Below are 27672 nucleotides of genomic sequence, written 5' to 3'. Positions count from 1 at the left end.
GGGCAGGAGCTTCTGAGGCGTCTTCTCCACCTACTGATGGGTCTCTTGCCCTACATTGCCACAGCCCACCTCATCAGTCCCCTACCCCCTTCCTCCGATCTCTGTGTTTGGCGGAAGCTGCTCCTGCCAGCTCGCCAGGATTCTGGATCCTCCAGGACTAGAACCTTGTGCACACGTGGGTCCATGTGAGAGGACGTTGCACTTTGGGGGGCCCTCTGGGTTCCTCCACACCAGCTGTATTATTTGTGTGTAATAAAGTCCTTATTTCCCCTCAAAAATTTGGACAAAGAGGTGTACATTATACATGGCGAAATATGGTAATTAATGGTCCATTGCTGTAGGAGGTTGTAAGTTTCAATGTTTTGGACAGTGTCCCTAAGTTTTTTCATGCTTTTCTGGGTTTCCCTTATTATGGGTTACATTATGGGTTTTTTTGGAAAGCAGAAATTGTTTTCCAAATCTTTGCCACAGTTTTACTTTGTGGTCTTGGACAAGTTGTCAAACCTGTTTGATTTCAGATTTACTTATCTTTAAAATAAGGACAGTGACAACTATCTCCTAGGGATGAAGTGTGTTTCTTAAAAAGCTTTGTTTCAGAAGTTACTTCTAGGTTTGCTACACCATCATTATAAATCACAAAGCTGTAACCTGCTTTGCAACAAATTTTTTTTTTTGAGACAGAGTCTCACTTTGTCAGTCTTGATAGAGTGCTGTGGCGTCATAGCTCACAGCAACTTCAAACTCCTGGGCTTAAGCGATTTTCTTGCCTCAGCCTCCCAAGTAGCTGGAACTACAGGCACCCACCATAACCCCTAGCTGTTTATCTTAGAGATGAGGTCTTGCTCTGGCTCAGGCTGTTCTTAAACCTGTGAGCTCAGGCAATCTACCTGCTTCGCCCTTCCAAGTGCTGGGATTACAGGCGTGAGCCCCCGCGCCTGACCCCAACAATTTTTATTTACACAAAACATTAGCATTTTAGAAATTAGTACCAGAGGCTTGATGTCCATAGCTCAGTGGTAAGGAAGCTGGCTATATTCACCAGGGCTGGCAGGTCTGAACCTGGCCTGGGCCTGCTAAACAACAATGACAACTAAAACAAACAAAAAAAAAATAGCTGGGCATTGTGGTGGGAGCCTATAGTCCCAGCTACTTGGAAGGTTTAGGCGAGAGAATCGCTTAAGTCCAACAGTTGGAGGTTGCTGTGAGCTGGAACGCCATAGCACTTTACTGAGGGTGACATAGGAAGACTCTATCGTAAAAAAAAAAAAAAAAAGAAAGAAATTAGTCCCAGATAAATAAAACAGACTTTACAAATTTTAGTATCGTCTTCATTCTTTGTTATTTTTTGTATCTTTTTCAAAATTGAGTTGACTTAAAATCATTGTAATCCTATACTATATATTTTTGGTATTTAAATATTTTTTATGTGTCAAGTTGCTGTGCCACATATAATTATAGATATAAGTAGAAGATGGAGTTCTACAAGGTATCTGGAAATCTCCCCTAAAGTCATGATACATAGGGAAAATGGGAAATTGTAGGTAAATGTACCTTTATTTAGAAAATACAGTGACCATCTCCCTACTTTGGTCCCCTCCAAATTAAGGTGACCTAATTTTCTTTTCCTTTTTTTTTTGTAGAGACAGGGTTTCACTTTATTGCCCTCGGTACAGTGCCGTGGCGTCACACAGCTCACAGCAACCTCCAACTCCTGGGCTTAGGCGATTCTCCTGCCTCAGCCTCCCGAGTAGCTGGGACTACAGGCGCCCACCACAATGCCCGGGTATTTTTTTTTTTTTTTGTGGAGACAGAGTCTCACTGTACAGCCCTTGGGTAGAGTGCCGTGGCGTCACACGGCTCACAGCAACCTCTAACTCTTGGTCTTACGCGATTCTCTTGCCTCAGCCTCCCAAGCAGCTGGGACCACGGGCGCCTGCCACAACGCCTGGCTTTTTTTTTTTTTTTTTTTTTGTTGCAGTTTGGCTGGGGCTGGGCCTGAACCCGCCACCCTCGGCATATGGGGCCGGCGCCCTACTCACTGAGCCACAGGTGCTGCCCCGCCCAGCTATTTTTTTGTTGCAGTTTGGCCGGGGCTGGGTTTGAACCTGCCACCCTCGGTATATGGGGTCGGCGCCCTGCTCACTGAGCCACAGGCGCCGCTCTTCTTTTTTCTTTTTCTTTTTTCAGTTTTTGGTATGTGGGGCCAGCGCCCTACTCCTTGAGCCACAGGAGCCACCCTGGTGACCTAATTTTCATATACTGGACATGTACCTCATTTATGTGTCAGAATAGTAGGCCTATTTCCCTCTGTATTGACCAGTTTGTTACAGTCTCTTGGGTGGTCAACTTACAGAGAAGTTCTGCTATATTCATTAAAAAAATATAAAAAAATTTGCAAATTATTCTCTAGGTGTTGGCTACTTTGTAAATTTTGTAAATACTGGTATATTTTGCTACAATTTCCCATTTTTCCTATATATGCCACTGTAGGGACATCCTACAAATGTATTAGTATTTACAAATAATAGACTGAAAATAACAATGCAATAACATGAGATAGCACTTCATACCTGTTAAGATGGTTGTTATTAAAATAAAAACAGAAAATAGGCTGGACTCAGTGGCTCATGCCTGTAATCCTAGCACTTTAGGCGGCTGAGATGGGCAGGCTGCTTGAGCTTAGTAGTTTAAGACCAGTTTGAGTGAGAACAGGACTCAATCTTTACTAAAAGTAGAAAAATTACGGGGCGGCGCCTGTGGCTCAGCCTGTAAGGCGCCGGTCCCATATACCGAGGGTGGCGGGTTCAAACCTGGCCCCTGCCAAACTGCAACAAAAAAATAGCCGGGCGTTGTGGTGGGCGCCTGTAGTCCCAGCTACTCGGGAGGCTGAGGCAAGAGAATCGCTTAAGCCCAGGAGTTGGAGGTTGCTGTGAGCTGTGTGAGGCCACAGCACTCTACCAAGGGCCATAAAGTGAGACTCTGTCTCTACAAAAAAAAAAAAAAAAAGAAAGAGAAATACCTGGGAGTTGTGGCAGGCACCTATAGTTCCAGCTACTTGGGAAGCTGAGACAAGAGGACCAGTTGAGCCCCAGAGTTTGTTTTTTTTTTTTTGGAGACAGAGTCTCACTATGTCATACTTGGTAGAGTGCTGTGGTGTCACAGCTCACAGCAACCGTAAACTCTTGGGCTTAAGCGATTCCCTTGCCTCAGCCTCCAGAGTAGCTGGGATTATAGGTGCCCGCCACAATGCCCGGCTTTTTTTTTTTTTTTTTTTTTGGTTGCAGTTGTCATTGTTGTTTAGTGGGCCTGGGCCGGGCTTGAACCACCAGCCTCAGTGTCTGTGGCTGGCGCCCTACTCAGTGAGCTACCCGACACTGAGCCTCCAAGAGTTTGAGGTTGCTGTGAACTATGATGATGCCATGGCATTATGCCCAGGGTGACAGAACAAGACATTATTTCAAAACAACAACAACAAAAAAAACTCGGAAAATACTCAGGATGTGGATAAGTTGGAACCCTGGTGTATTGCTCTTGGGAATGAAAAGTGGTCCAGCTGCTGGGGAACACAGATTGGTGGTTGATCAAAAAGTTAAACATAGACTCTGAAGTGATGGGCTTTGGTTTGGAAATGAAGTTTTGTTTTTTTTGTAGAGACAGTCTCACTTTATTGCCCCCAGTAGAGTGCCATGGCATCACAGCTCACAGCAACCTCTAACTCCTGGGCTTAGGCAATTCTCTTGCCTCAGCCTCTGGAGTAGCTGGGACTACAGGTGCCTGCCACAAAGCCCTTCTATTTTTTTGTTGCAGTTTGCCTGGGGCTGGGTTTGAACCTGCCACCCTCGATATAAGGGGCTGGCGCCCTACCCATTGAGCCATAGGCACTGCCCAGGAAACAAAGTTTAATGTAGAATTACCATATGGTGGAGTAACTCCACTCCTAAGTATATACCCAAAAGAATTAAAAACAGGGAATGAGACAGGTACTTATACACCAAACAATGCTCATTGCATTGTAATTCACAATAGACAAATGGTGGAAACAAACCAAGTGTTCATCTGTAGAGGAACAGATGAACAAAATAAGGTGCATTAGGCTGGTGGGGTGGGTCATGCTTATAATCCTAGCACTTTGGGAGGGTGAGATGGACAGCTTGCTTGAGTTTAGAAGTTTGAGACCAGCCTGAGCAAGAGTGGGACCCTGCCTCTGCTAAAAATTGAAAAATTAACCAGGTGTTGTGACAGGTGCCTATAGTCTTAGTTACTTGGGAGGCTGAGGCAAGAGGATCGCTTGAGCCCAAGAGTTTGAGGTTGCTGTGAACTCTATGACACTGGGGCACTCAGCCCAGAGCTACAGAGTGAGACTCTGTCTAAAAAAAACAAAACAAAGGGTGAATACATATAAGGGAATATTATTCATTCTTAAAAAGGAATGAAGTTCTGGGTGGTGCCTATGGCTCAATGGGTAGGGCACCTGCCCCATATACCGAGGGTGGCAGTTTCAAACCCAGTCCCGGCCAAATTGCAACAAAAATATAGCCAGCTGTTGTGGGGCCACGTGTAGTCCCAGTTACTCAGGAGGCTGAGGCAAGAGAATCACCTAAGCCCAGGAGTTGGAGGTTGCTGTGAGCTGTGTGACGCCACAGCACTCTACCGAGGGCGTTAAAGTGAGACTCTGTCTCTACAAAAAAAAAAAAGGAATGAAGTTCTAATATAGATTACAACATAGATGACATTATTACATTGAAAACATGATGTTGAATGAAAATAGGCCAGATACAAAAGGAAAAATATTGCATTATTCCAATTATGAAAGGTACCTAGAGTAGGCAGATTGATAGGGACAGAAGAGGAAAGGTTACCCCTGCTTGAGCGGAGGGAGTAACAGGGTATATTACTATTTAATAGGTGTAGTACTTCACTTTGGGATGATGAAAATGTTCTGATGTTGGGCGGCACCTGTGGCTCAGTGAGCAGGGCGCCGGCCCCATATACCGAGGGTGGCGGGTTCAGGCCCAGCCCCGGCCAAACTGCAACAAAAAAAATAGCCGGGCGTTGTGGTGGGCGCCTGTAGTCCCAGCTACTCGGGAGGCTGAGGCAGGAGAATCTCCTAAGCCCAGGAGTTGGAGGTTGCTGTGAGCTGTGTGAACGCCACGGCACTCTACCGGGGGCAATAAAGTGAAACTGTCTCTACAAAAAAAAAAAAAAGTTCTGATGTTGAATAGTGGTGGTGGTTAAAAAACTTTGTAACTGTTGTGACATAGAATTGTACACTTTATTTTTGTTTTTTTGTAATGTCTAAGGTGTAGTTGTGCTACACCAATTGGTGAGAGCACACTACTACTCCTCTCAACATGAGTTTTTTTTTTTTTTTGAGACAGAGTCTCACTGTGTCGCTCTCTGTAGAGTCCTATGGCATCACAGCTCACAGCAACCTACAACTCTTGGGCTTAAGTGATTCTCTTGCCTCAGCCTCCCAAGTAGCTGGGACTACAGGTACCCACCACAACCCCCAGCTATTTTTAGAGATGAGGTCTTGCTCTGGCTCAGGCTGTTCTCAAACCTGTGAGCTTAGGCCTCACATGCCTCGGCCTCTCAGAGTGCTAGGATTACAGGCCAGAGCCACTGCACCCGGCTCCAACTTGAGTTTAATTGTGTTTTTTGTGTGGGTGTATATTTGTTCATCTACTGGTTTCATATAAAAATATGGAATACTTAATGAATTTATGTTTCATCCTTGTGCAGGGTCCATGCTAATCTCCTCGGTATTGTTCCAGTTTTAGTATATGTGCTGCTGAAGCAAGCACAGATTGTATATTTTAAAATGGTTAAAATGAGCTGGGTGGGGTGGCACTTTGGAAGACTGAGGCGGAAGGATTGCTTGAGGCCAGGAGTTCAAGACCTGAGCAATGTAGCAAGATCTGAGCAACATAGCAAGATCTCATCTCTACAAAAGAATTGGGGAAATCAGTTGGGCAGGGTGATGTGTGACTGTAGTCCCAACTGTCAGGAGGGTGAGACAGGAAGATTGCTTGAGCCCATGAGTTTGTTGTTGTAATGAGTAGTGATTAGGCTACTGCATTCTAGCCCTTGTAAGAGAGTAAGACCCTGTCTCAAAACAAATAAACAAAAAAAACAAAACTCAGGCTCCACACCAGCTACATACACCAAGGGTGGCGGGTTCAAACCTTGCCTGGGCCAACTAAACAACAATGACAACTATAACAAAAAATAGCCAGGCGTTGTGACAGGCACCTGTAGTCCCAGGTACTTGGGAGGCTGAGGGAAGAGAATCGCTTAAGCCCAAGAGTTTCAGGTTGCTGTGAGCTGTGATGCCATGGCACTCCACCAAGGGCGACATAGTGAGGCACTATGTCAAAAAGAAAAGAAAACAAAACAAAACTCTTTAAAAGAGTTTGAGTGGTATGTTTTATGTTATGTATATTTTACCACAATTTTAAAAAGAAAATAAAAAATACATTTCATGTCCAGTGACATTAGGATAATAAGTCCACACTGCTTAAATTAGAAATAGATACTCTAGGGTGGCGCCTGTGGCTCAGTGAGTAGGGTGCCAGCCCCATATACCGAGAGTGGTGGGTTGGAACCCGGCCCCAGCCAAACTACAATAAAAAATAGCCGGGCATTGTGGCGGGTGCCTGTAGGCCCAGGTACTTATGAGGCTGGGGCAAGAGCATCTCCTAAGCCCAAGAGCTGGAGGTTGCTGTGAGCTGTGACACCACAGCACTCTACCAAGAAGGACAAAGTGAAACTCTATCTCTTAAAAAAAAAAAAAAAAAAAAAGAAGGGCCGCGCCTGTGGCTCAGTGAGTAGGGCGCCGGCCCCATATACCGAGGGTGGTGGGTTCAAACCCAGCCCCGGCCAAACTGCAACAAAAAAATAGCCGGGCGTTGTGGCGGGCGCCTGTAGTCCCAGCTGCTTGGGAAGCTGAGGCAAGAGAATCGCGTAAGCCCATGACTTAGAGGTTGCTGTGAGCCGTGTGACGCCACGGCACTTTACCAAGGGCGGTACAGTGAGACTCTGTCTCTACAAAAAAAAAAAAGAAAAGAAAAACTCTGGGAAGCGGAGATGGGTGGATCACTCAGGTCAGGAGTTTGAGATCCACCTGAGCAAAAGTGAGACCCTTGTCTCTAAAAATAGCCAGGCATTGTGGTGGGTGCCTGTAGTCTCAGCTTCTTGGAAGGCTAAGGCCGGGTTTGCTTGAGCCCAAGAGTTTGAGGTTGCTGTGAGCTGTGACACCAGCATACTCTACCAAGGGCAGCAAAGTGCATAAGGTCCTTCTGACTAACTACCAGTTTACTTTATAAAATTGTATGCTATTGGAAAGACTCAAAAACTTATTAGCTGTGGCTCGGAGCCTGTAGCTCAGTGGCTAGGGTGCCAGCCACATATACCAGAGCTGGTGGGTTCCAACCCAGGCCGGGCCTGCTGAACGACAATGATAACTGCAACCAAAAAATAGCCGGGTGTTGTGGCAAGCGCCTGTGGTCTCAGCTACTTGGAAGGCTGAGGTTTGAGGAGGCCAAGAGTTTGAGGTTGCTGTGAGCTGTGATGCTATGGCCCTCTACTGAGGGCAACATAGTGAGACTCTGTCTCAAAAAAACCCCCCAAAACCAAACTTATTAGCTGTTATTAGTTTGGTATGGTAGCAGTTTTGATATCAAACAGTACCTACTTCATATAATAATGAATGTTTAACTGTTGAGAAAGGCTGAAGTATAGACTTATTAATGTTACTCTAACTGCATAAGAACAATCAATTGGCATTCAGAATTGTTTCACTTCCTTTTTTTTTTCCTTTGAGACAGTGTCTCACTTTGTCACCCTAGGTAGAGTGCTAGGACATCATAGTTCAAGGCAACTTCAAATTCTTGGGTTCAAACAGTCCTTTTTCCTCAGCCTCCCAAGTAGCTGGGACTACAGGTGCCTGCCACAACGCCTGGCTAGATTTTCTTTCTTTCTTTCTTTTTTTTTTTTTTTTCTTGAGACAGTCTCACTTTGTCACCCTCAGTAGAGTGCCATGGTGTCATAGCTTACAACCACCTTAAACTCTTGGGCTCAAGCAATTCTCGTCTCAGCCTCTCAAGTAGCTGGAACTACAGGAGCCTGCCACAATGCCTGGCTGTTTTTTAGAGAAGGGGTCTCGCACTTGCTCAGGCTGGTCTTGAACTTGTGAGCTCAGACAATCCACTCACCTCGGCCTCCCAGTGTGCTAGGATTACAGGCGTGAGGCACCTTGTCCGGTCTTCTGGCTAGTTTTTCTATTTTTAGTAGAGATGGGGTCACACTCTTGCTCAGGCTGGTCTTGAACTCTTGACCGCAAGCAATCTGCCTGTCTTTGCCTTCCAGAGTGCTAGGATTACAGATGTGAACCACTGCACCGGGCTCTTTGTAGATTTTTTTTTTTTTTTTTGTAGAGACAGAGTCTCACTTTATCGCCCTGGGTAGAGTGCCATGGCGTCACACAGCTCATAGCAACCTCCAACTCCTGGGCCCAGGTGGTTCTCTTGTCTTGCCTCAGCCTCCAGAGTAGCTGGGACTACAGATGCCCGCCACAACACTCGGCCATTCTTCTGTTGCAGTTTGGCCGGGCTTGAGTGCGAACCTACCATCCTCGGCATATGGGGCCAGTGCCCTACCCACTGAGCCACAGGCGCTGCCCCTCTTTGTTGATTTTTAAATTGGGTAATTTGTTTTTTATTTTTGAGTTGTAGGAGTTTTTTAATATATTCTAGGTAAAAATCCTTTTTCTATTTTTTTTTTTTTGATACAGAGGCCCAAGTATCATTGCTCACAGCAACCTCCAGCTCAGACTCAAGTGATCCTCTTGCCTCAGTTTTTCTATTTTTAGTAGACACGGTGGTGGTGGGGGGGGGGTGAGGGTGATCGCACTTTTGCTTAGGCTGGTTTTGACCTCTTTAGCTCAAGTAATCCACTTGCCTCAGCCTCCCAGAGTGCTAGGATTACGGGAGTGAGCCACTGCACCCAGCCTATAAATTATTTATCAGATATGTGATTTGCAAATATTTTCTCCCATTCAGTGGGCTATCTTTTTACTTTTTTGATATCTTTCAAGCACAATTTTTTTTTTTTTTGGTACAACATCACTCGCCGAAAAAAGTTTTTAATTTTGATGAAGCTCAATGAATCTTTTTTATCTTTTGTTATTCATGTTTTAGGTATCATGTTTAGAAATCGTTGCCAAATCCAAGGTCATGAAGATTAACCCCTATATTTTATTCTTTTTTTTTTTTCCAGTTTTTATCTGTACCTCTGCTTGAATATTTTTTTTCTGTTTTTTGTTTTTGTTTTTGTTTGCTCTTTTGGTGATGGTCTTGCTCTGTTGCCCAGGCTGGAGTGCAGTAGCATGATCATAGTTCACTGTGGTCCTGAACTCCTAGGCTAAAGTTTCCTCCCCCACCTCTTGGTAGCTAGATTATATATGTGTGCCACCATGCCCAGCAAATTTATTTTATTTTATTTATTTATTTATTTATTTATTTTTTAGAGACAGAGTCTCATTGCCCTCCGTAGAGTGCTGTGGTATCATAGCTCACAGCAACCTCCAACTCCTGGGCTTAGGCGATTCTCTTGCCTCAGCCTCCTGAGTAGCTGGGACTACAGGTACCTGCCAGAACGCCCGGCTATTTTTTTGTTGCAGTTTGGCTGGGGCCAGGTTATTTTATTTTAAAATTCTTGTCGAGGGCAGCACCTGTGGCTCAGTGAGTAGGGCGCTAGCCCCATATACCGAAGGTGGCAGGTTCCAACCCGGCCCCAGCCAAACTGCAACCAAAAAATAGCCAGGCGTTGTGGCCGGGGCATGTAGTCTCAGCTACTCGGGAGGCTGGGTCAAGAGAATCGCCTTAGCTCAAGAGCTGGAGGTTGCTGTGAGCTGTGATGCTACGGCACTCCACCATGGGCGACAAAGTGAGACTGTGTCTCTAAAAAAAAAAAAAAGTAAATAAAATTCTTGTCAAGATATGGTCTGCTTTGTTGCCCATGCTGGTCTTTAACTACTGTCCTTGAGCAGTCCTCCCAACATTTTGGTATTATAGAAGCGAGTTACCATATCTGGCTTTCTATATTTTCTTTTTCTTTTATTTATTTTTTTTATTTTGGTCTTACATCTTTCCATATTTTCTTCTAGGAGTTTTGTAGTTTTAGCTCTTACATTTATGCCTTTGGTAAATTTTGAGTTACCTTTTTATATAAAGTGTGAGGTACTTCATTCTTTTTCGTGTTTATTTCCAGTAGGAGTACCATTTGTTGAAAAGACTTTTTTTTTTCATTCAGTGGTGGCTCACGCCTGTAATCCTGGGAAGCCGAAAAGTGACGATTGCCTGAGCTCACAGGTTCAAGACCAGCCTGAGCCAGTGGGAGACCTGGTCTCTAAAAATAGCGTGATAGCTGTGTCCCAGCTACTTGGGAGACTGAGGCAAGAGAATCGCTTGAGCCTGAGAGTTTGAGGTTGCTGTGAGCTAGGACATCATGGCCCTCTACTGAGGGCAACGAAGTGAGACTCTGTCTCAAAAAAAAAGAAGAAAATTGATTATAAATATGATAGTCTCTAGATTCAGTTGTACTTCATTGATTTATGTGTCTAACAGTAATATCACAGTGTGTTTATTACCACAGCTTTATAGTAGGTTTTGTAACCAAGAGGTGCATGTTCTCTAACTTCATTCTTTTTAGAATTGCTTTGGCTATTTTGGGGTTCCTTGAATTTCCACGTCTTTTAGGCTTAGCTTGTCAATTTCAGCAATGAAGCCAACTGGGATTTTGATGGAGTATGCATTGATGAATTTGGAAATTATTGCTGTCTTAATAATGTTAAGTCTTATGATCAATGAATGTTTTCCCATTCATTTAGATCTTCTTGAACTTGTAAAAATGTTTTGTAGCATCAATTTTCTTTTTCTTTGTTAAATTTATTCCTAAGTTCTTTTTGATGGTATTGTAAATTGAACTGTTTTGTTTATTTCCTTTTCAGATTTTTTGTTGCAAGTTTATGGAAATACAGTTGATTTTTTTTTTTGTTTTTTTTGAGACGGAATCTCAAGCTGTCACTCTGGGTAGAGTGCTATGGCGTCACAGCTCACAGCAACCTTAGACTCTTGGGCTTAAGTAATTCTCTTGCCTCAGCTTCCTAAGTAGCTGGGACTACAGGCATCTGCCAGAATGTCCGGCTATTTTTTTGGTTGAAGTTATAATTGTTGTTTAAGCTGGCCCGGGCAGGGTTTGAACCTGCCAGCCCCATTGTATTTGGCTGGCGCCCTACCCACTGAGCTATGGGCACTGCCCTACAGTTGATTTTTTATACTGATCTTATATTCTATAGCATTTCTATTTTTTTTGCAGTTTTTGGCTGGGGCTGGGTTTGAAACTGCCACTTCAGGTATATGGGGCTGGTATCCTACTCCTTGAGCCACAGGCACCACCCCCTGTAGCATTTCTAGAAACAATTTTTTTTTTTTTTTTGAGTCACTTTGTTGCCCTCGGTAGAGTGCTGTGGCATCACAGCTCACAGGAACCTTCAGCTCTTGGGCTTAGGGGATTCTCTTGCTTTAGCCTCCTGAGTAGCTATGATTACAGGTGCCCGCCACAACACCCGGCTACTTTTTGTTGTTGTTGTTGTTGTTGTTGGAGTTTGGCCAGGGCCGGGTTTGAACCTGCCACCTTCGGTATGTGGTGCCAGTGTCCTACTCACTGAGCCACAGGTGCCGCCCCCCACCCTCCCATAGCATTTCTAAACTCACTCTTTTTTTTTTTGAGACAGAGTCTCACTATGTTGCCCTCAGTAGAATGCCGTGGTGTCATAGCTCGCAGCAACCTCAAACTCTTGGGCTCAAGCAATTCTCTTGCCTCAGCCTCCAGAGTAGCTGGGACTATAGGCATCCACCACAATGCCCAGCTAATTTGTTTTGTTTTATTTTAGCAGGCCTGGGCTGGGTTTGAATCCTCCAGCCCTGGTGCATGTGGCTGGCGCCCTAATGCCTGAGCTACAGGCACAGAGCCTAAACTCACTTATTGGTTCTAATAGTTGTTTAGTGGATTCATTAGGATTGTTCACACATTTTCATTTTTTATTACACAATGCAATGTGATATAGGGTCAAATGTCAGTAGCAAAATTTTTTTGTGTATTAATACTAATATTCCTGAGTTATCATATCTGTATCTCTCAGAAAAAAAAAATTTTTTTTTTTTTTTTGAGACAGAGTCTCACTCTGTTGCCTAAGGCAAGAGGCTAGAGTGAAGTGCTCACAGTAACTTCAAATTTATGGTTCACGCTATCTTCCTTCTCAGCAGAATTTTGATATTGTTGTATATTCTCTCTTAACATTCATCACTCTTCCTCTGGCTGTTCACCTTTGGCCTCCTCCCTGCCCTTAAAAAGCTGGTTCATGAATCCCAGGATTTAGTTTTTTATCTTTTCTTCTTCAGTGAACTCCTCTCTTCCTGAACGTTAAAGAAAAAAAAGTTTTATCTTTTAGTTTCTGAATAATTCCTGAGCATTTTTTACCACCTTGAACCCGAACCTTCAAAATTAGAACTATAGATTGGGAGGCATGGTGTATACCTACAATCTTAGCCCTTTAGGAGGCTGAGGTGGGAGGATTGCTTGAGCTTAAGAGTTTGAGACCAGCCTGAGCAAGATCGAGAGTCCATCTCTATTAAAAATAGAAAAAAAGAAAAAAGTTAGCTGGGTGTCATGGAGCTACTCTGGAGGCTGAGACAGGAGGATCACTTAAGCCCAGGTTTGAGGTTTCTATGTGGTAGGCTGATATTCTAGCCTGAGGTAGCAGAGTGAGAAATAAAAAAAAAAAAATTAAAACTATAGTTTGTGCAATCACCTTTCTTTTTCAGTTAAACTATTTTTGTGAAAAAGGTACGTAAATCATAAATGTCCATTTCATTTGTTTAGAAAATGTATTTCATCAGCCAAATCAGGAAATATTATCATGGACATACATTTTATGTAATTAAAACCATAAATACAGTTTTGCAATACAGTTTATTCAGTGCTAGTTCCAATACCATGGTTTATTTGCATTATTTTACTGAATCCTCTTAATCTTTTAAGGTAAGAATTTTAGTTCCATTTACAAATGTGGAAATTGAGGCCTAGAGTTTATGTAAAATCGTACACCTAGCAAGTAGTGGAATTAGGATTTGAGTATACGCTGGAGTTACTTCCATCATACTATTTGTCTTATTTCATGCCTAAAATGCCTATCATTTTTTCTTTTTTTTTAAAAGTATGTAAACATTTCTTTACATAGTTGTGATAATTACTTTTTTATTGTAGTAGAACAAATATAACAGGCTTGGTGCCTATAGCACAGTGGTGAGGGTGCCAGCCACATGCACCGAGGGTGGCAGGTTCAAACCCAGCCGGGGATAGCTAAACAACAGTGGCAACTGCAACAAAAAATAGTCCGGTATTGTGGTGGGCGCCTGTAGTCCCAGCTACTTCGGAGGCTGAGGCAAGCGAATTGCTTAAGCCCAAGAGTTTGATGTTGCTGTGAGCTGTGTTGCCATGGCACTCTACGGAGGGTGACCTAGTGAGACGCTTGTCTCAAAAAAAAGAATAAATATAACACAAAATGTACTTTTTATCATTTTAATGTGTATAGTTTAGAGCCATTAAATGCACTCACTATGTTATACAACCATCACCACAATCTTGTTCTTTCGAGATAGAGTCTTATTCTGTTGCCCAGTGTCATAACTCACAGCAATCTTGTACTCCTGTACTCACTTATCCTTCTGTTTCAGCCTCCCAATCAGCTGGGACTACAGTAGCCCACCACTACACCCAGCTAGGGTCATGTTGCTTTTCAGAAGGATTGTGTCAACATACACAGTCACTAGCAACATATGCAATTACCAAATTTGTTGTATGCTTGATAGTGCCAGGTATTAAAATTTTTTTTTTTTGCTGTTGAGACAGGGTCCCACCCTATGCCCCTGAGCAGAGTGCAGTGGGCGTGGTAGTTCACCACAACCTCGGACTCGGGCTGTGGGCACCCCGCTGCCTCAGCCTCCGGAAGCCGCTGGGATTACAGGCACTCGCCGCGGCGCCTGGCTGGGTTTTTCCATTTTTTTCACGAGTCAGGGGTCTCACTGTCACTCAGGCGAGTCTCGAACTCCTGAGCTCAAGTGATTCTCCCTCCTCAGCCTCCTACAGTGCTGGGATTACAGGCGTGAGCCACCACGCCCGGCTTAAAAATTATTTTTAAAGTATATTAATTTGGCTGGGTGCGGCAGCTCACACCTATAATCCTAGCACGCTGGGAGGCTGAGGCAGGTGGTTTGCTTGATTGAGCTCAGGAGTTCGAGATCAGCGTGACCAAAATCAAGACCCTGTCTCTACTATAAATAGAAAAACTGAGGCAAGAGGATTGCTTGAGCCCAAGAGTTGGAGGTTGTTATGTGATATGATGCCACAGCGCTCTACCCAAGTTCTACCCAGGGTGACAGTTTGAGACTCTGTCTCAAACAATATATATATTAATTTAATTTTTGGAAATTATTCCTCAGTTTTTTATGTATGTATTTATTTATTTTTTAGAAACAGAGTCTCACTTTGTTGCCCTCGGTAGAGTGCCATGGCGTCATAGCTCATAGCAGCCCCCAGCTCTTGGGCTTAGGCAATTCTCTTGCCTCAGCCTCCCACGTAGCTTGGGACTACAGGTGCCTGCCATAACACCTGGGTATTTTTTGTTGCAGTTTGGCTGGGGCTGGGTTCGAACCTACCACCCTTCGTATATGGGGCCAGTGCCCTATTCACTGAGCCACAGGCACTGCCCAATATTCCTCAGTTTTTTAAATTTCAATTTTATTCATTTTAGGTAGGTTTAACCTTTATAATGTTTCATCTAATGTCTGCTAACGGCCAGGCGCAGTGGCTCATGCCTGTAATCCTGGTACTTGGGAGGCCAAGGTGGGTGGATTGCCTGAGCTCACAGGTTTGAGACCAGCCTGAGCCAGAGTGAGACCCTATCTCTAAAAATTAGCCACACATTATGGTGGGCGCCTGTAATCCCAGCTACTTGAGAGGCTGAGGCAAGAGAATCACTTGAGTCCAAGAGTTGCAGGTTAATGTGAGCTCTATGATGCCATGGCACTCTACCGAGGACTACAAAGTGAGATTCTGTCTCATAAAAAAAAATTTTTTTTTTAATGAAGCCCAGTTTATCTATTTAGGTTGTCATTTTTTTTTTTTAATACTTTGGATATCATATCCTGTCTGTGTTTTTTTGTGCCACTGTCTCACAATAGAGCTACTGTCACCCTTTACTTGGACAGTTCATACTGTAGAGTTGTGAAGCCATGTGATAATGTGAAATTGTTGCTTTCTGTAATCCTAGCACTCTGGGTGGATTGCTTGACCTCACAGGTTTGAGATCAGCCTGAGCAAGATCAAGACACCGTTTGTACTAAAAATAGAAAATCTGAAGCAAGAGGATCACTTGAGCCCAAGAGTTGGAGGTTGCTCTGAGCTATGATGCCAGAGCACTCTACCCAGGGCAATAGCTTGAGACTCTAGCTCAAAAAAAAGAAAAAAAAAGGACAAGAGAGAAGTTTTACTGTCATTCAACAATAAAAGCTTGGAAGAAGGAAAGAGAAGGCCACTCTATTTAGCTCTACAGAAAGCACTATATCCAGCTCAAAAAGATTCTCAAGGAGCAAAATACATCCCCTAGCTGGATATAGTGGTTCATGCCTGTAATCTTTGCACTTTGGAGGCTGAGACAGGAATATTGCTTGAGACCAGGAGTTTGAGGTTACAGTGAGCTATGATCACTCCACTGCTTTCCAGCCTGGGTAATATAGTAAGACCCCATCTCTTAAAAAAAAAATTAACAAGTTTATAAAATAAAAAAGCTACAGTAAGCTAAGATTATTATTTAATAAATCTTAAAAATAAATTTAGTATAATCTAATGTACAGTGTTTTTAAAGTCTATGGTAGTGTATAATACTGTCTTAGGCCTTTACATTCACTTACCACTTATTCACCCAGAAAAACTTACATTCCTGGTAAGTGCCCTGTACAGGTGTACTGTTTTTTTTTGTTGTTGTTTGTTTTTTAACTTTTATACTGTATTTTTACTCTACCTTTCTATGCCTAAATATGTTTAGATTCACAAGTATTTACCATTGTGTTAACTGTTGCCTACAGTATTCAATACAGTTACATGCTGTTATTTGTAGCCTAGTGTTGTACCCAACACAAGTGGAATTAATAGAGAAAACGCCAACACACTGAGTTCAGATTAGGTATGGGGGCCTTTATTGGCCAACAGAGATAGGTTCACACCTGAAAATTTTTGGCACCGCCTTACAGAGGTAGGGGATTTTTATACCCTTCTTTCAGTTTTTGGAATTCCTAATGCACAGCAATTTACAGAAGCAAAAGGCAAGGTTAGATCTCTGGGACAAGGTGTTACAAAGGGAGCCAAATGGTGTTTTACCAGGGCCTGCATCCTGGGCTAATCTGCCCTGTCTCCACAGGGTATGTTTATTTAACACTTCCCATTTCTGCAAGGCCTACATGCTCCGGGACAGCTCTCCAGAAAGTGGGGAATGAAGGAGTGCAAGATGGGGTCAATTTGGCCTTCTCACTAGGAGCAGGAGTTTTGCCATATAGTTTTGCTGTAGGTTCTACCATCTGGATTTGTGTAAGTATACTCTATGATTGCATGATAAAATCACCTAACAACACCTATCTCAGAATGAAGTTACACATAACTATAAGTGCTTTTGTTTTTTGAGCCATCCAACATTTTTACAGAAAATTAAAATTAGAGGAGTTTGCTTCATGCTGTCAACAGACATATTTAACGTTTTGTCACATTCTTCAGAGTTCTTTTGGGGAAGACTGTTGAAACTTTGTGTTTGGTGATTATATGGTAACTAATAAGGACAAGTGATTTTTCTTGCCATTTCAACTAGTGGGCTGGTGCCCAGTGTTCAACTAGTGGGCTGGTTTCTCAATTAAAAAAAAAAAAAGCCCAGGCCAGGTGTGGTGGCTTATGCCTGTAATCCTAGCACTCTCTCCGAGGCCAAGGAAGGCAGGTGGATTGGTTGAGCTCAGGAGTTGGAGACTAGCCTGAGCCAGAGTGAGACCCCTGTCTCTAAAATAATAGCTGTGTGTTGTGGTGGGCACCTGTAGTTCTAGGTACTTGGGAGGCTAAGGCAAGAGGATTGCTTGAGCTGCAGAGTTTGAAGTTGTTATGAGCTATGACTACTCTACTGAGGGTGACCAAGTGATACTCTGTCTCAAAAAAACCCCAAAAAACCCTATCTGGCTGGCGTTCCTCCAGGGTTGTTTTTTTTTTTGGTCCTAGTGATCATAGATAATTCTAAGTATAGTTAGCTTTAATATATACCATTTTCTTTTTTTTGAGACAGAGTCTATGTCGCCCTCCTTAGAGTTCAATAGCATCACAGCTCACAGCAACCTCAAACTGTTGGGCTTAAGTGATTCTCTTGTCTCAGCCTCCCAAGGGGACTGCAGGCGCTCGCCACAATGCCCAGTGATTTTTCGTTGTTGTTTAGCTGGCCCGGGCCAGGTTTGAAGCCGCCACCCTCAGTGTATGTGGCTGGCACCATACAGTTACCGAGCCTATAAATATATATATATATATATATACCAATTTTTTTTTTAAGATTTATTTTATTATTATTATTATTTGCAGTTTTTGGCAGGGGCTGGGTTTGAACCCTCCACCTCTGGTATATGGGACTGGGGCTGTACTCCTTTGAGCCACAGGAACCACCCTATATACCAAGTTTTTTAAATGGTTTGTAGTATAGTAGATGAGTGGTATCTGAAATGCTAATAAATGGAATGGAATGGAATTTAGTGCCCCTATAATAAGTGGGCATCAGTGGCTTTGGTAATCTTTTTTTTTTTTGTAATTTTTTTTAACGTTTATTTTTATAAGTTGACTAAAGAGTTTTAACGGTTTATTTTTGTTGTATAGTGAGTACTAAAGAATGTGACTGGCCTTCATCCCAGGTTCCTGGCACAGAGCTTCTAAAATCCTTAGAATTTCTAAGTGACAGGAATGTCTTTGTTATTTATGAATCTCTAGAATCTTACCTCAGTTTATGATAATGAGATGACTCAGGATGGGGACTGGTTACCTGGGAGGACTAACATGTAATTGGTGAGTGTTTTGAGGCATCCCAGACTGGGGAGAAGGAGATTGAGTTCAGTCTTGTGGACTGTGATTCAATCAGTCATGCCTGTGTTATGAAAATCTAGGAAAATCTCTGAAGAGAAAGTTTGGTGGTAGATCTTCCTGTTTGGTGAACAGACATATTGATATGGTGGGAGGGTCATGTGTCCTAATTCCACGGGGAAAGGGCACAGAAGTTTGTGTTGTGGACTTTTCTAGGCATTACATATGTATGTCTTCATTTGTGTCTCTTCTTTATTTATATCCTTTATGATAAAACTGTAATTATAAATACAGTGCTTTTCTAAATTCTTTGAGTTCTAGTAAATATCAAACTGGAGGAGTTATGGGAAATGTTGAATTTACAGCCTATCAGTCAGAAATACAGCCAGCCTGGGGACCACCAAAGAATAGCTGTCATCTGAAGTAAAGGCATTTTTGTTGGGAACAATGCCCTTTTTTTTTTTTTGAGACAGAGTCTCACTATGTTGCCTCGATAGAGTGCTGTTGCATCCCAGCTCACAGCAACCTCAAACACTTGGGCTCAAGCAGTTCTCTTGCCTCAGCCTCCCAAATAGCTGGGACTATAGGCGCCCACCACAATGCCCAGCTATTTTTTGGTTGCAGTTGTCATTGTTGTTTTTTAGCTGGCATGGGCTGGGCTTGGACCCGCCAGCATTGGTATATGTGGCCATTGCCCTACCCGCTGAGCTATAGGCACCGCCCTAGTTTTATTCTTTGTTTAAAAAAATTTTTTTTGAGACAGACTCTCACTATGTCACCCTGGATAGAGGGCTGTGGTGTCACAGCTCACAGCAGCCTTAAACTCTTGGACTTACGCAATTCTCTTGCCTCAGTCTCCCAAGTAGCTGGGACTACAGGCACCCACAACTCTCGGCTATTTTTTTTTTTTTTTTTTGTAGTTGTCATTGTTGTTTAGCTGGCCTGGGCCTGGTTCGAACCTGCCACCCTGGGTATATGTGGGTGGTGCCGTAACCATTGTGCTATAGGCAACAAGCCTAGAATTACCAATTTCTTCAATGAACCCAGTTTCTCTTTAGGCAGAAGTGGTAGAGGCCATAGTCTGATGTTCAGGATGTTTTCCAGATCAAATTTAGGACTAACATGTTTAATCTAATGAATAGCCTTTCTCTAATGTCCCCAAACCCACTTTAATTTTTTTTTTTTTCTTAGAGACAGAAGAGACAGACCCTCAGTAGAGTGCCATGGCGTCACACAGCTCACAGCAACCTCCAGCTCTTGAGCTTAGGCAATTCTCTTGCCTCAGCCTCCCGAGTAGCTGGGACTATAGGCACCTGCCACAACACCCGGCTATTTTTTTGTTGCAGTTTGGCCAGGGCTGGATTTGAACCCAGTAGGGCCAGTGCCCTACTCACTGAGCCACAGATGCTGCCCCCCAAATCCCACTTTAAAGTAACATTAACATAATTATTCATTTTCTTTACCCCTTAGTGCACATAAATCAGTCACAGATAATATTAGCGATATGATTTCTCAAAACAGTTTAAGATTTTCTTTTTCTTTTTCGTAGAGACAGAGTCTCACTTTACTGCCCTCGGTAGAGTGCTGTGGCATCACAGAGCTCACAGCAACCTCCAACTCCTGGGCTTAGGCGATTCTCTTGCCTCAGCCTCCCGAGTAGCTGGGACTACAGGTGCCCACCACAACGCCCGGCTATTTTTTTTTTTGTTGCAGTTTGGCCGGGGCCGGGTTTGAACCCACCACCCTCGGCATATGGGGCCGGCGCCCTATCTGCTGAGCCACAGGGGCCGCCCGATTTTCTTTTTCTTTAAAAAAATTTTTTTTTTTAGATTTTCTTGTGTTCTTTTTTTTTTTTTTTTTTTTGCAGTTTTTGGCTGGGGCTGGGTTTGGCCCACCACCTCTGGCATATGGGGCTGGTGCCCTACTCCTTTGAGCCACAAGCACCTCCTGATTTTCTTGAGTTTTTATCTTTAGGATACACCCCACTAGCATGTCCAGTTTAAGTCACTTGAAATAGTTATTGTGTGATTCTCTTTCCAATTCAACATACAGGTAGTTTGCTTTATGGGAGGCTGAGTCAGGAGGATCTTCTCTTTTAATTTTCTTCTCATTTTGTAATTGAATAAAATGTTTATGTGGTTCCAAAGTCATATCTACAAAACAAGGTATATTCAGAGAAGTCTGGCTTCTATCCTTCTAGCCTCTACTTGATTCTTTCCCTTCCCTGTAGCGGTGGTTTTTAGTCTTGGGAACTTTTTAAAGAAGTACTGATGCTCAGGCTCTATATCCAACCAATTAATTTGTGAGGAGAACAGAAGGAGAGTGAGACCCAAACATCAGTATTTTTTATTTTTATTTTTGAGACAGAGTCTTATTCTGTTGCCCTTGGGTAGAGAGCTATGACATCATAGCTCACAGCAACCTCAAACTCTTGGGCTCAAGCAATCCTCTTCAGCCTCCTGATCAGCTGTAACTATAAGCGCCCACCAGGATGCCCTGCTACGTTTTCTATTTTTAATACAGATGGGTATTAAAAATAGCTCAGAGCTGGTCTGGAACTCCTGAGCTCAAGTGATTCACCAGCCTTGGCTTCCTCATGCTCATTTATTTTATTTTTTATTTGTTATTTATTTTAATTTTTTTTTTTGCAGTTTTTGGCTAGGGCTGGGTTTGAACCCACCACCTCCAGCATATGGGGCCGGCGCCCTACTCCTTTGAGCCATAGGCACCACCCCAAACTTCCTGATGCTCATTACAGGCATGAGCCATTGTGCCCTGCCCCAAGCATCAGTATTTTTTACATGTTCCCAGTGGTTTGTCACTGGTAGCCTAAGTTAAGAACTACTGACATTTAACTGTTGTTTTTTTTTTTTTAAAGATATATCCTTCTTAAAAAAAAAAAGATTCATAAAAACAACAACAAAAAATAGAGTACATATGTTTTGATTTCTTTCTTCCTCCATTTTAAATGCCAAGGAGTGAAGTATTGAACCCTTCACTGAACAACTCAACCTGGAGAGCAACCGTGAGACTGTGCATTTAACAATCTTTCCAGGTTATCTTGCCACTCGCTGTAGCTGGAGAATGTCAATGTGATGTTATGGAAGTTAAAAGAAAGAACAGCTCCAATTGAGTAACTTTTGTTCTAAAATTCATTTATGAGTGTAGATGTAAGAAAGTTCGAACATGTTTTTATCATTGTACATCTTAAGAATCAGGGCAGTGCCTGTGGCTCAGTGAGTGGGGCACCAGCCCCATATACCAAGGGTGGCAGGTTCGAGACCAGCCCTGGCCAAACTGCAACAATCAAAAACAAAACAAAACAAAAAAACTTAAGAATCAGGTCAGTGTCCTGTAGTCCCAGCTACTTGGAAGGCTGGGGCAAGTGGCCGGTTACAGCGCCGGCCACCTGTACTGAGGGTGGCGGGTTCAAACCCGACTCAGGCCAGCTAAACAACAATGACAACTGCAACAACAAAAAAAATAGCCGGGTGTTGGTGGTGGGCGCCTATAGACCCCGCTACTTTGGAGTCTGAGGCAAGAGAATCACTTAAGCCCAGGAGTTTGAGGTTGCTGTGAGCTGTGATGCCACGTCACTCTACCAAGGGTGACATAGTGAGACTCTGTCTCAAAAAAAAAAAAAGAAAAGAAAAACAAGAATCCCAGGGTATCATGAACACATGTGACTTGAGTTCTGTGTATTATTACGTAATTCAAATTTACTAACTTGTATGATTTGTGATTTCTGTTTTATCATTGTGACTTGTGATTTTTTTTTCCCCCAGAGTCTCACTCTATCGCCTTGGGTGCAGTGCCTTGGCATCATCATAGCTCACAGCAACCTCAAACTCTTTGGCCCAACTGATCTTTTTGTCTCAGCCTCCCCAGTAGCTGGGACTATAGGCACCCACCACAATGCCCGGCTAGTTTTTTGTGTAATAGTAACTGGGAGTATAGGCACTTGCCAACATGCCTGGTTAATTTTTCTATTTTCAGTAAAGATGGGGGTCTTACTCTTCCTAAGGTTGGTCTTGAACTCCTTTTTTTTTTTTTTTTTTTTTTGTAGAGACAGAGTCTCACTTTATGGCCCTTGGTAGAGTGCTGTGGCCTCACACAGCTCACAGCAACCTCCAACTCCTGGGCTTAAGCGATTCTCTTGCCTCAGCCTCCCAAGTAGCTGGGTCTACAGGCGCCCACCACAACGCCCGGCTATTTTTTGGTTGCAGTTTGGCCGGGGCTGGGTTTGAACCCACCACCCTCGGTATATGGGGTCGGCGCCTTACTGACTGAGCCACAGGCGCCGCCCGGTCTTGAACTCCTGAGCTCAAGGGATCCTCCTGCCTCTGCCTCCCAGAGTGCTAGGTTTATAGGCGTGAACCACCATACCTGGTCTATGTCTTGTGTTTTAATTATAAAATATGTGAAATATTATTCTTTTTTTTTTTTTATTGGAGACAGAGTCTCACTGTGTTGCCCTTGGTAGAGTGCTGTGGCATCACAGTTCACAGCAACCTGAAACTCTTGGACTTAAGAGATTCTCTTCTCTCAGCCTTCCAAGTAGCTGGGACGACAGGCACCTGCCATAACACTCAGCTATTTTTTTGTTGCAGTTGTCATTGTTGTTTAGCAGGCCTGGGCTGGTCTCAGACCCACCAGCCTAGGTGTATGTGGCTGGCGCCCTACTCACTGAGCTACAGGCACTAAGCCTGAAATATTCTTCTTTTTTGTTTTGCAGTTTTTTTGTCTGGGGCCAGGTTTGAACCCACTACCTCTGGTAAATGGGGCCAGTGCCCTACTCCTTTGAGCCACAGGTACCGTCCATGAAATATTATTCTTAGGGGGGCGGCGCCTGTGGCTCAGTCGGTGGGGTGCCGGCCCCATATACCAAGGGTGGCGGGTTCAAACCCAGCCCCGGCTGAACTGCAACCAAAAAATAGCCGGGCGTTGTGGCGGGCGCCTGTAGTCCCAGCTGCTCGGGAGGCTGAGGCAAGAGAATCGCTTAAGCCCAGGAGTTGGAGGTTGCTGTGAGCTGTGTGAGCCCACGGCACTCTACCGAGGGCCATAAAGTGAGACTCTGTCTCTACAAAAAAAAAAAAAAAAGAAAGAAAGAAATATTATTCTTAGGGAGGGGAAAATGGCTTGATTTTTTGAATCTGCTTTTCATTTGATTATTGAGTTAAATTTTTTTGGCATCAATTACTGAGGCCATTTTTTTTTTTTTTAAATTCTCTTCTCTAATCCAACCATATAGCTCCAACTTAATAGATACTGTGAGTGCCAACTGGTGTTCCATCAATTTAAATGTGCTGTGGCCATAGAAGTTTGGGGAGGTGCTGCTATCAGCTCGGGACATGTTAAATAGCTTTATAAAGGGGAGGAACATTATGATGTTTGCACCCTACACAAGCAGTGCGGGGAACTGGTATGAGTCAGGTCAAGGCTGGATGCTAGGTGACCCCTATTGTAATCCATTTCAACAATACAAGTTAGTGGTGATTAGCGTCTGACTTGAAAAGTGAGAGAGGGGCGGCGCCTGTGGCTCAGTAAGTAGGGCGCTGGCCCCATATGCCGAGGGTGGCGGGTTCAAACCCAGCCCCGGCCAAACTGCAACAAAAAAATAGCCGGGCGTTGTGGCGGGCGCCTGTAGTCCCAGCTGCTCGGGAGTCTGAGGCAAGAGAATCGCGTAAGCCCAAAAGTTAGAGGTTGCTGTGAGCTGTGTGACGCCAGGGCCCTCTACCCGAGGGCAGTACAGTGAGACTCTGTCTCTACAAAAAAAAAGAAAAGTGAGAGAGGTAGTATTAGGGGCTAGCAAGAATGTTATTAATCAGAAATATTTTTCTTAGATTGAGTTACTACTTCTAAAATTTTTTTTTTTTTTTTTTGAGACAGAGTCTCACTATGTCATCTTCAGTAGAGTACTGTGGTGTCCTAGCTCATAGCAACCTCAAACTCTTGGGCTTAAGCGATCCTCTTGCCTCAGATTTTCAAGTATCTGGGACTACAGGCTCTCACTACAGTGCCTGACTATTTTTTGTTGCAGTTGTCATTATTGTTGTTTAGCTGGCCTGGGTCAGTTTTGAACCTGCCAGCCTCGGTGTATGTGGCTGGCGCCGTAACCACTGTGCTACGGGTGCCAAGCCTTTCTTTCTTTTTTTTTCCTATCCAGAAAGTAGATGCTTTAAATAGATTCATATAAGATTAATACTTTGACTGATTCATGTTAATTAAATTAACTGGAAACTGGCCATGCCATGGCTCAGGCTTGTAATCCTTGTACTTTGGTAGCCTAAGGTGGGAGGATCACTTGAGGCTAATTGTTTAAGACCAGCCTTGGCAACATAGTAAGATCCTGTCTCTATAAAAAGTAGAAGAATTAAGGCAGCGCCTGTGGCTCAGTGGGTAGGGCGCCAGCCTCGTATACTGAGGGTGGTGGGTTCAAACTCAGCCCCAGCTGAACTGCAACAACAACAAAAAAATTAGCTGGGTACGATGGTACATGCTTGTAGTACTAGCTTCTTGGGAGGCTGAGGTGGGAGGTTTCATTGACCTGTGATGATGCCATTCCGTTTTAGCCTTGGCAATAGAATGAGGCCCTGTCTAGAGGAAAAACAAAAACAAAATTGGAAATCAGCGGGGCACCTATAACACAGTGGTTACAGCACTGGCCACATGCACTGAGGCTGGCAGGTTTGAGCCCGGCCCAGGCCAGCTAAACAACAGTGACAGCTGCAACAAGAAAATAGCTGGGCATTGTGGTGGCTGCCTGTAGCTTAGGAGGCTGAGGCAAGAGAATTGCTTAAGCCCAAGAATTTGAGGTTGCTGTGAGCTGTGACGCCACGGTATTCTACTGAGGGTGACATAGGAAGATTCTGTCTCAAAAAAAAAAAAACAAAACAAAACCCCAAAATACCCCCCCCACTGGAAACTGTTTTAAATAGGAATGAGATACACTCAAGTTTGTATCTTGACTCTGCCCCAGCCATTAATGTTCAGTATTCTCATTTTTTTTTTTCTTTTTTTGAGACAGAGTCTTAACTTTCTTGCCCAGGTTAGAGTGCTGTGACATCACCCTAGCAACCTTAAACTCCTGGGTTCAAATGATCCTCCTGCCTCAGCCTCCCAGGTAGCCATAATCCCAAGCTAATTTTTTCTTAGTTTTAGTACAGAGAGGGTCTTGGTTTTGCTCAGGCTAGTCTCGAATTCCTGAGTTCAAGGGATCCTCCTGCCTCAGCTTCCCAGAGTGCTATGTTTATAGGCATGAGCAACTGCACCTGGCTGGTATATTCATCCTTTTTTTTTGAGACAGAGTCTCAAGCTGTCGATGTGGGTAGAGTGCCATGGCGTCATAGCTCGTAGCAAACTCTTGGACTTAAGCGATCCTCTTGCCTCAGCCTCCCAAGTAGCTGGGACTACAGGCACCCATCACAAACCCCAGCTATTTTTTGGCTATAGTTGTCATTGTTGTTTGGCAGGCTCCGGCTGGATTCAAACCCGCCAGCTCTGGTGTATATGGCTGGTGACTTAGCTGCTTGAGCTACAGGCGCTGAGCCAGTATGTTCATTCTTAAAACATAGTTCTTTTTTTTTTTTTGAGACAGAGTCTCACTATGTTGCCCTTGGTGGAGTGCTATGGCGTCCCAGCTCATAGCAACCTCAAACTGTTGGGCTTAAGCTATTCTCTTCCCTCAACATTCCAAGTAGCTGGGACTACAGGCACCTACCAAAACGCCTGGCTATTTTTTGTTGCAGTTGTTATTGTTATTTAGCTAGCCCTGGCCAGGTTCAAACCTGTCACCTTCTGTGTATGTGGTTGGCACCATAATCACTGTGTTATGGGCGCCGAGCCTTAAAAGGAAGTTCTTGACTACCTTTCAAGGATATGGTAAAAATTAGAATTAATGTATGCTAACCATACCTAGCAAATGACAGTGGACAATTAAACTTTTGAACTCATCCTAGAAAATGTGTTAACATACACATTGCTGAATATCTCTGTGGTTACTTTCAGGGCACTTTCCTTGGGAAGGTGTGGACTGAGGCCAGCACATAGTCTACCCTTCATACCAGTTTTGGAACTCTTTCTGGAATGGTCATCAGAGCTGCCATCTTATGAGGTCTGACAGTTAAGTTCTCAAACTCATCCTAGGAAAAGTGCTACATACCTTATTGCTGAATATCACTATAGTCAGTTACCTTTGAAGCACTTCCTCTGGGTATCTGATGACAGTTCTTATGGCCATTTTACCCGCTTCCACCTACTCTAATTTTTCCACAGTTAGGTCCTACACTCAGGGTCCCAGGAGGTGTTTTGTATGTGCCTATGAGGCATGGATTGTATTAGACTAACCATTCTATTCTTTTTCTTTAATTTTAATTTTTTTATGTTTATTTTTTTATTATTAAATCATAGCTGTGTACATTAATGCGATCATGGGGCACCATATACTGGTTTTATCACACATTTGACACATATTCATCACACTGGTTAACATAGCCTTCTTGGCATTTTCTTAGTTATCGCGTTAAGACATTTACATTTTACATTTACTAAGTTTCACATATACCCTTGTAAGATGCACTGCAGGTGTAATCCCACCAATCACCCTCCCTCTGCCCACTTCCCCTCTCCCTCCCCTTATTCTTCTTTTTTTTTTTTGTAGTTTTTGGCCAGGGCTGGGTTTGGACCCACCACCTCTAGCATACGGGGCCGGTGCCCTACCCCTTTGAGCCACAGGCGCTGCCCCAAACCATTCTACTCTTGACTACTGTCTTTGTGTTTAGGAGGTCATGGGAGTAATTAAAATTATCTAATGGTAGACTGTAATGGTACTGCCCCTGATAAAGGAGCCTAGAGGAACAGGAGCTGTGACGTTACTTGGTTCTGTTCTGGATCTGTTGAATTTCAGGTCAACTCATGGGGTTGGAATTCTAGCTGGCATTTAGCCAACAATAGGGATATAGATCTGGAGAGGGCCAAGGTTATGAGCCAAGCTCATTTTTTCATGTTTCTTCTTCTTTATATATGCCTTCCCTTCTGCCTGGGATGCTGTCCTCCCAATCTTATTTGTCTGCTGAACTGCTACTTATCTTTTATCAACCAGTTCAAGCGTTTCCTTTTCTGTGCAGCAGCAACAACCCTATAAGGTAGGTACTATTATTATCCTTTTTATAGATTAGGAAATTGAGACATGGAGCTTACGTAACTTATTCAAGGTCACACTGCTAGTGAGTTGACACACTGGTATTTAAAACCACAGAGCCTGGCTCAGACTCCATGCTTATCACCGCTTCATTCTTTTTTTTTTTTTTTTTTTTTATTTTTATTTTTATTTTTATTTTTTAAAAATATGGAACGCTTCACGAATTTGCGTGTCATCCTTGCGCAGGGGCCATGCTAATCTTCTCTGTATCGTTCCAATTTTAGTATATGTGCTGCCGAAGCGAGCACCCGCTTCATTCT

At 43.5% G+C, this 27672-nt stretch overlaps 1 protein-coding gene and 2 non-coding genes across 5 annotated transcripts in view; 1 reads left to right on the top strand and 2 right to left on the bottom strand.

The window, feature by feature from the left end:
- Window positions 1-27672, top strand: part of PRKAR2A (protein kinase cAMP-dependent type II regulatory subunit alpha) — a 119235-nt gene that overhangs the window by 3380 nt on the left and 88183 nt on the right. The gene's annotated exons all lie outside the window — the stretch shown is intronic.
- Window positions 5698-5804, bottom strand: LOC128592889 (U6 spliceosomal RNA). The gene has a single exon (XR_008382100.1). It is a non-coding gene; the product is annotated as a U6 spliceosomal RNA (small nuclear RNA).
- On the bottom strand, window positions 27554-27660 carry LOC128592806 (U6 spliceosomal RNA). Its single transcript, XR_008382020.1, has one exon. It is a non-coding gene; the product is annotated as a U6 spliceosomal RNA (small nuclear RNA).

This window comes from Nycticebus coucang, chromosome 8, assembly GCF_027406575.1.
Source record: "Nycticebus coucang isolate mNycCou1 chromosome 8, mNycCou1.pri, whole genome shotgun sequence".
In the NCBI taxonomy this organism is placed as follows: Eukaryota; Metazoa; Chordata; class Mammalia; order Primates; family Lorisidae; genus Nycticebus; species Nycticebus coucang.
Note: the sequence above shows the minus strand (reverse complement) of the source record. Positions and strands in the feature narration are given on the sequence as shown.